At 35.7% G+C, this 7,837-nt stretch overlaps 1 pseudogene; it reads right to left on the bottom strand.

Moving 5' to 3' along the window:
- Positions 1-328: 328 nt before the first annotated feature.
- LOC109678704 (NAD kinase 2, mitochondrial-like) lies at positions 329-1,116 on the bottom strand (annotated as a pseudogene).
- Positions 1,117-7,837: the final 6,721 nt, after the last annotated feature.

Genomic DNA, 7,837 nt, shown 5'->3' on the forward strand with positions numbered 1-7,837 from the left:
TTTGTAGAGTTAAATTTCAAATCCTAAACATTTAATCCTTTATTTAAGCCTATCTCTAAATTTAAACAGATATCAATACTCTGGGTTATTAAATGTAAGTAATAAAGAATTTTCACTGCCATCAATTCTTTTGCATTTCGCCCATCCATTTTTCTCACACAGTGAATATCTTTTGTCCATCAGAATCCAACAGAAGAGTAATGCAAATCCCACTTTGTCACCTTTGAGCCCATGGGCAACCAGTCTCAATAATAACCCAAATAATATAGGTCTGTGGACTGGTACACTACTTCTGAAGTAAAAATATTTTTCTAGAAGTCCAAGATTGTCATTTGGGGAAATCATTAACTGTTCTACAAGCACAGTTTTCTACAAGCTCTACAAGTTCTACAAGCTCATCTTCTTTGTTGATCATCATTGAAGCAATTGTTCCATCATTAAACTCAAAAGAAGGTCCTCTATTCACAACCATGCAGGCATTCCAACAATGAAAACAAACACAAACCCAATATATATTTTTTAAATTTTATTATTCATATGTGCATACAAGGCTTGGGTCATTTCTCCCCCCTGCCCCCACCCCCTACACACACCCAATATTTAAAACATCTTCCACAACCTGAATTGCAACCCTGCTAATATCGAATTACCAGGCCTTTGATCCTGTTCCAGTACATAGATTGAGCCCTGAATGAACTCTTCTGTTTTTCCCATGGGCCATCATCAACTGAAATTTCATAGTAGGAACCCCTGGATGATAGACTGTCCCCAGTGAAGGCTTCATTTAGTGCTCTCACTGGCAAAAGTCCTGAAGCCTATACCTTTCATCTTTAACTCTTTCAATGTTGGAGACTCTACTATGCTGATTCAAACTTAGTTGCTGTTTGTGAGGGTACACGGGAGTGGAATTTATGCCAGTCCCTTCAAGGGACCTAACCTGATAGGCTGCCTCCATAACCACCTGAACTCACCAGGATAGAACTTATGTAAGGTTTCTGGGAAGGAATGTGTATACTGAACAGGCAGATACAAATGACTCTTAGACCGTTCTGGATCAGTGTTTACCTCTATAACTGGCTTAAGTGTATCCAAGATTTTACTTGCTGCCAGAAGCATTGTGCCATCACCTCTGGCAGCTATGACAGCATCTGCCCATTGAACAGTCTCTTCATCATAGTCTCTCCTCTTTACTTGATGAACCTCAATTTCCTCCTTTTGTAAACTATCTATTATGTGTTCCACATTTTTGGTATGAAAATGATGTCATTCAAGTAATCCACTGTAGCTAGAGCCTTTTAATGCAAGCTTGGATCATTTCTATTCTGTTTACTCTTTCTCCCAGTTTTCTTATCACTATTTTATTGAAAAGATTTTAATTTTTTTGGCAGTGCTGGGATTTCAATTCAGAACTTTGAGCTTGATAGGCAGGCACTCGACCACTTGAGCCATGCTCTCAGCCCTCAAAATTTTATTTTTAAAGCAACAGAAACTACCTTGTGCTAGGCAGTTTTTGAGATTATCTCTCAGTGACATCCTATCTCCTGCCATTCATGCCCTGTGTGTTTTCTTTTTCCTGGCTGTGGACTGGACCTAGTGACTTCTTAGTAGAATATTTCAAAAGTAATGGGAATCACTTCTGAAATCAGATTATTTAAGGCTGTGACTTTCATTTAGCAGTCTGACCACTGGCCAGTGAAGAATGAGGCTCTCAGTATAATAGGAACCAAAGTCTGCCAAGGGGATTCTACCCAGTATACTGTCCCAGTTGAATCTTGAGATGATGGGATCACTGTGAATCCCTTGACTCCTGAGATACTTTCAGCTGAGGACACAAAAATCACTCTTGGTTCCCAGAAAAGGTGAGCTAATACGTATGTGTTGTCTTAAGCCAATAAGCTTTGGAGATAATACATCTCCCAAATCTTTCATGAAAAGGTATATTAAATACTTTATCAACTTAATATCTTACTTGGGATGTCATTCAGTGTTAGCTAAAGGACAAGAAATCACTTGATTTGCAAAAGGATCTGTTACTCAGTCATTGGAATAACTGTAGTTCTCATTTTCTGGGAATCATACCAAAAGGTTTTACCAAGAACTAAAAAATAATTATTGGTAAAATTACTAATTTTACTTTAGGAGCACATTATTTAACCCAATATATGAAAAGCATGGGAAAATTAGAATAATAATATTTATACATTGTCACAATATTTTATCTGTGAAAAGATAAAAATATCTGTCAAATGGAGATATTTTTATTTTTCACATTGCATAACATATGTTTTTCTCAAAACCATTGAAGTTGCAGATTTAGATCACTCAATTTATAGAATGCATTTACCAAAAACCTAATTTGCAAGGTCATCATTATGTTAAATTAACTTACCTAAGTTGAATTTGCTTTCTCTCAGAAAAAGCCTGATTTGAAAAGCTAAATGCAGCTTGGTGCCAGTGGCTCACGCCTGTAATTCTTGCTACTCAGGAGGCAGAAATCAGGAGGATTGTGGTTCGAAGCCAACCCAGGCAAATAGTTTTTGAGACCCTATCCAGAAAACACCTATCATAAAAAAAGGGCTGGTGGAGTGGCTCCAGGTGTAGGCCTTGAGTTTAAATCCTGGTACCACAAAGTAAATAAATAAATAAATGCATTAAAATGTGTTTTAAAAATATTATGTAAACCACTGAGAAATAAACCATGGTGCACATTGTATAAGATCATATTTAAGACCATATTTGCATTTATTTTTGCCTCCAACAGCAAAAAGACAAATTGACTTCTGATGGAGGAGGAGAAAAAGTGTGTTAACCACATGTTCACCTGGGAAAATGAGAAAGTATTTCTAAGTTGGTAATAGACAATGTTAATTAAATTTCTTACCTTATCACCAGTGTTGCAATATATGATTTTTCCAAACGAATATCTAATATGTTTTTTTGCATTTCTGTCTTGGGGGAAAATAAAATTGTCTAAAAATTCTATTAATTTTATTTATAAAAAATTATTTCTATTCTATAGAGAAAGATATCTTGCATAGAATAAGAAAATGAATAAACATCTTATTCTATTATATATTATATATATATTCAAAGAATATGTTTATTCATTTTTTACTCATTGGCTGAGCATTAGGTGGGATGCTACTTGTGAAAATGCCTGGTTTAGCCCCAATACTGTATATACTGGTGATTTGTTTTTTTCAAGTGCATTGATTTAAGTACTTAGTGTGTTCTACAGATGATAGTGATGGCAGCAGGGAGGTAGGTTATCTGTGGGTCAAAGGTTTAAAGCAAAACAATGAGGTTGCTAGGGAAATTATTTGAAAAAATATATTCTATCCAAGAGTCTAGATTTTTTTTCTCTAGAAAGAACAAACAATTGGCCCTTAAGATAACATGGGAGACAAAGTTGGCTGACCCAGTAGGCTGTTAATCTTTGGAATGGGCTAGTAAGGGAAATTGTGAAACCCCATTCTCTGACTGCCTACAAAATAGAGTGTTTTCTCATCTGTCTGGTATGCTAGAATAGAGATGGGACAAGGATGCAGAAGAATGAAGATGACCTCTTGAGTTCCATCCAATCTAAAACTGTCTAATTTTTACAATGGAATGTAGTGTTGGGCAATAGGGAAATAAAAACATCTACCAAGAAAGCATTTTGCAAATAAGAATTTGTAATTCCTGGGATTTTTCATAGGAACTGATGAGTAAAAGATTTATAATTTATTATTATCCTTATTTATAATTTTTATTTTAATGTGTTATCTATTTTATATTTGGCACACTTTTGTTATTTATACCTGATTTATATAGTGCATCTTCTTGTAATTATTCTCTACCTCAGTTTTCTTTTCTCTACTAGCTTGTGTATTCATTCTAGGCAGGTACCATGTCTTTATTTTTGTAGCCCTAGAGCCCAGCACAGTCCTGGAGCACTGGAGGGGCCAATTCATGGAACCAGCTCTTGAATTTTTAATGGACAAGACAGCCCTGGGGATACCCATTCTGAGTCTGCTCCTGCAACATTCTTGTGCTTTTTACTATAGAATGTACTCAGTTTTGAATCATTGTCGTTTCTGATTCCTTTATCTTTGATATTGGTTTTGTTTTTCTTATGACTAAGACAAAGTGTACTTTAGTGATAAGGCAGGAATTTACCATGCTAAAAATCTGCTCATGTAGCCTTTTAGCTGTGGGACCATGTGCAAGTTACCTAATCATTTCCATGCCTCAACCTCTCATCTGCAAAATGGAGATATTGACAGTATTCACCTTAGAAGAGTTTGTAAAATACTAAATGTGTTGAAATATCTCATGGGTTTAGCACAATAATAAGGTAACATGAGAGAGAAAACAACTTCTGTTAATGGCTTACCCTTGTAGCTTCACAACTCTAAATACATATTTCTTATGAGTAGGAGACATGCACTTTAGGTTGAATTAAAATAAGTCAGGATTTGGGTGAAAAATAGGCAATGGTTGTAGTGGGTAGAGACTTGGACTAGATGATAACTGAGTTAGCATTTGACTTAGAATTTAACATATTTTAATTATTCTTTTTTTTTGGCACTGGGGTTTGAATTTAGGACCTTGCAGTTTGCTAGGCCAGCACTCTACTGCTCGAGACACACCTCCAGCACTCTTTTTTGTTTTACTTTTCCACAGGGTCTGGGCCAGCCTGCATCACAATTCTTCTATTTATGCTTTTCCCAGTAGTTGGATATGCTACCAACACCCGGTTTTTATTGGTTGAGATGGTGTCTCACGAACTTTTTTCTTGGACTGGCCTCAAATTGTTATCCTCCTGATCTTTGCCTTCAAGTAGCTGGGATCACAGGTGTGAACCACCACTTCAGGTATATTTTAATAATTCCTATCACTGTAGTTATTCCTTTTATTAAAAAGGATGGTTTTCCTTAAACCCTCATCAATCCTTTCCATATTCTAGAATATTCACATAACCTCTCTTAATACCACGTTTCCATGTAAATTTTCAGAAGTTAGTACCTTATGCTTTCATAAGGAGGAATTCATTCTCTTCATAGAATTCAAGGACTTCCTTCTAGAGAAATATAATTTCTATAATATGTGAGGTGTATTTGTGATGCTACATAAATAAAAAATGCAGGGCAAGGGGAATGGCTCAAGTGGTGGAGCACCTGCATAGCAGGCATAAGGCCTTTAGTTCAAAGCCCAGTACTGTATTGGCAAAAAAAAAAAAAAAAAAAATACTAGTGTATGTTTTTCCATGACTACACTCTGAGAGTAGTTAAAATCAATTTTTAAAGGAAAGAATGGATCATTTCTGGAAAATACTACTATTAATTAATCTTTATAAGTTAAACAACTATAGCTCTATACAGCCCATTGCCTTTTAATATCTCGAGGATCATGAAAAACAAAAACTAGTAGGTGAGCTGAACATTTTGCTATTTCCTCTTGGATCCATTTCCCAACACCCCTCTAACCATTCTAATTTTGTGAGCACTCTTGAAAATGTTTTCTGGCTAGGTTTGGGCAAGAGAAGGTATGGTGGGAGAATGGGAGAACAAAAGTGCTTAAAATATATCTTAGTTAAATTCACACCCTCCATCATTCTCTTGTTTTTCCATTTTCATACATGAGTATATAATATTTCTACTATATTCAGCTTTCTACACCCTTTCCTTATATCCTCCCCCTCTCACTGGTACCAACTCCCAGACAGGACCTGTTTTACCCTCGTGTTCTGTTTTTGAAAAAAAGACATTTTTGTTTGTTTAAGATATTTGTACAGAGAGTTTCATTATGACATTTTCATATGTATATATATAAAATCCTGAATTGGTTAATCCCCTCCATTTTCCTCCTTTCTACCTTAGTCCTTTTTTATGGTGATTTCTACAGGTTTAAAAATTCTGTATTCATTCTTGTATAGGAAATACAACCATATTCACCTTCTTTTCTTTCTTCTTTTACCCTCCCCCTCCTGTTATTGCCCTCCCTTTAGCTTGACCTGTTTTTCATTCCCACCTTTGTATGTTAGTTGTTTAGTAGGATGTTTTTTGCCTTGTATTTTATCTGTACATACATTGTGTTTAAGTCAATGTAACCTCCTCCACTGCACTTCCTTGCCCTTTTCCTCTATCCTGTGCTGCTTAACAGTGTTCAGTGTGTTTCCTTCTACCCCCTCATTTGTTTGGATGGCAGAAGGCACTCTCTGGCAGTGGTGTAACTCATTACTATTCTGGCTTTTTCATGGCTGGCCCTCCATCATTGTCCTAGCTACCCCTGGGCAGCCAATTTATGGATTCATTTCTCGCTACTGCAATGTTTAACTTTTGGTCTCTAACACCTGCTGGACCTAGAAGTGGTTACAGCTTCCTTCAGTTGCTACTATCTGGGTTGCGTTATGGACTCATCTTTGATTTTTTCAGTTCTTACAAATACCTTTTAAGTACTCAAGTCTTTCTCTTGGGTGACCTGACAGAGACTCTGATCTTCACAACAGGCTATTTAGGAATTTAATCGGTTTAGATAGATAAGCAGAAACTTTGCACTTTTATTTATGTGCAGCAGATACAGAGTAGGCAATATAGAACTTTCAAGCAACTTGTTTTCCAGGGAATAATGTTTTGTTTCTTAAAGATTTATGTGCTTCAGACAAAGATTTATGAGGATGTAGCTCTTCTGATAGCAAAATTCCTGTGTCTCTTCTCTGAGCTGAAAATTTGCATAAGCATGCTGTTCAGTTAGTGGATAAAGGGACAGAAGAGAGAATATAGCCCTCCTGTCAGCTCAGATACTCTACTTCAACCTCAGAAATTTCCAAGCTGATCTTTAAATTTCATGGAATAAAGAGGAGTTCTTATCAAAAAGGAGTGGGAGTTTTGGTAGATTGGTGAGAGGGTAATTTTACAGGTTAAAGAGCAGACAGATCATGCCTATGAAAGGTCTTTCTCCTCCTGCCTCCCTCTTCTCTTTTACAAGAAGGCATATTAAAAATATTGATTTATACCAAGGGAAAGTTATCATTGGTGAACTGCTCAGAGTGTTCCGGATATATGTACTAATCTTAATCAAAGAAAGTGCCAGAAACAATGGCCAAGAACACCAGGTTCTTATTTACTGTTATTGGACTTATGTAGTACTAGGGCACTCCACGGTGAGTACATTTACTGCCTCTAAACACTACTTTGATTTCTTCTGATTTCCTTAATCTCTTTTGAGAGACACACAGTCAGATAAGTGGGCAATAGTAACTTCAGCCTGAGCAAGATGAATTTCTTTCATTTAATGGTATTATTCTTGATAGGAAAAATATTGTTTGAAGATAAACAGCCAGCAGACCACATCTATTCCCAAAATGCTCAAGGTCCATAGCCCAGGCACATAATTTCTTGTACTAAAGAGAAACTTACAACAAGAACATCAACAAAATTCTCCTAAGTTTCAATGAGAGACTATTTTTTGCTAATTCCTTTTGTGATCCTCAAATAACTTAAATTTATCATTTGAGATAATAAATTGGTACTAAAATCTGGCATGGGATCCATGTTTCTTAGACATACTTTGTAAACATTCTTATGAGAATTATTTAGAAAAATGACATATTTAGATAGTAGCATTTTTGTTGCCAAAATAGCTCAGCTTTAATAGCTGTCTTTTAGTTTTTGTTAGTCTTTTTTTTAAAATTTAAATATTTGAGAATCTTATCTGGGGATATCATCCAAAAGATCAATGATGGTTTTATTGAATTAAAGACTTAGAAGTTAAAGCCACTTCAGGAAGAATTTGCTTATAATCTACTTGTGATAGCTATTCAGAATATAAGATAAATAAGATAAATCTTCTTTTT

Source organism: Castor canadensis, chromosome 9 (assembly GCF_047511655.1).
Source record: "Castor canadensis chromosome 9, mCasCan1.hap1v2, whole genome shotgun sequence".
Taxonomy (NCBI): Eukaryota; Metazoa; Chordata; class Mammalia; order Rodentia; family Castoridae; genus Castor; species Castor canadensis.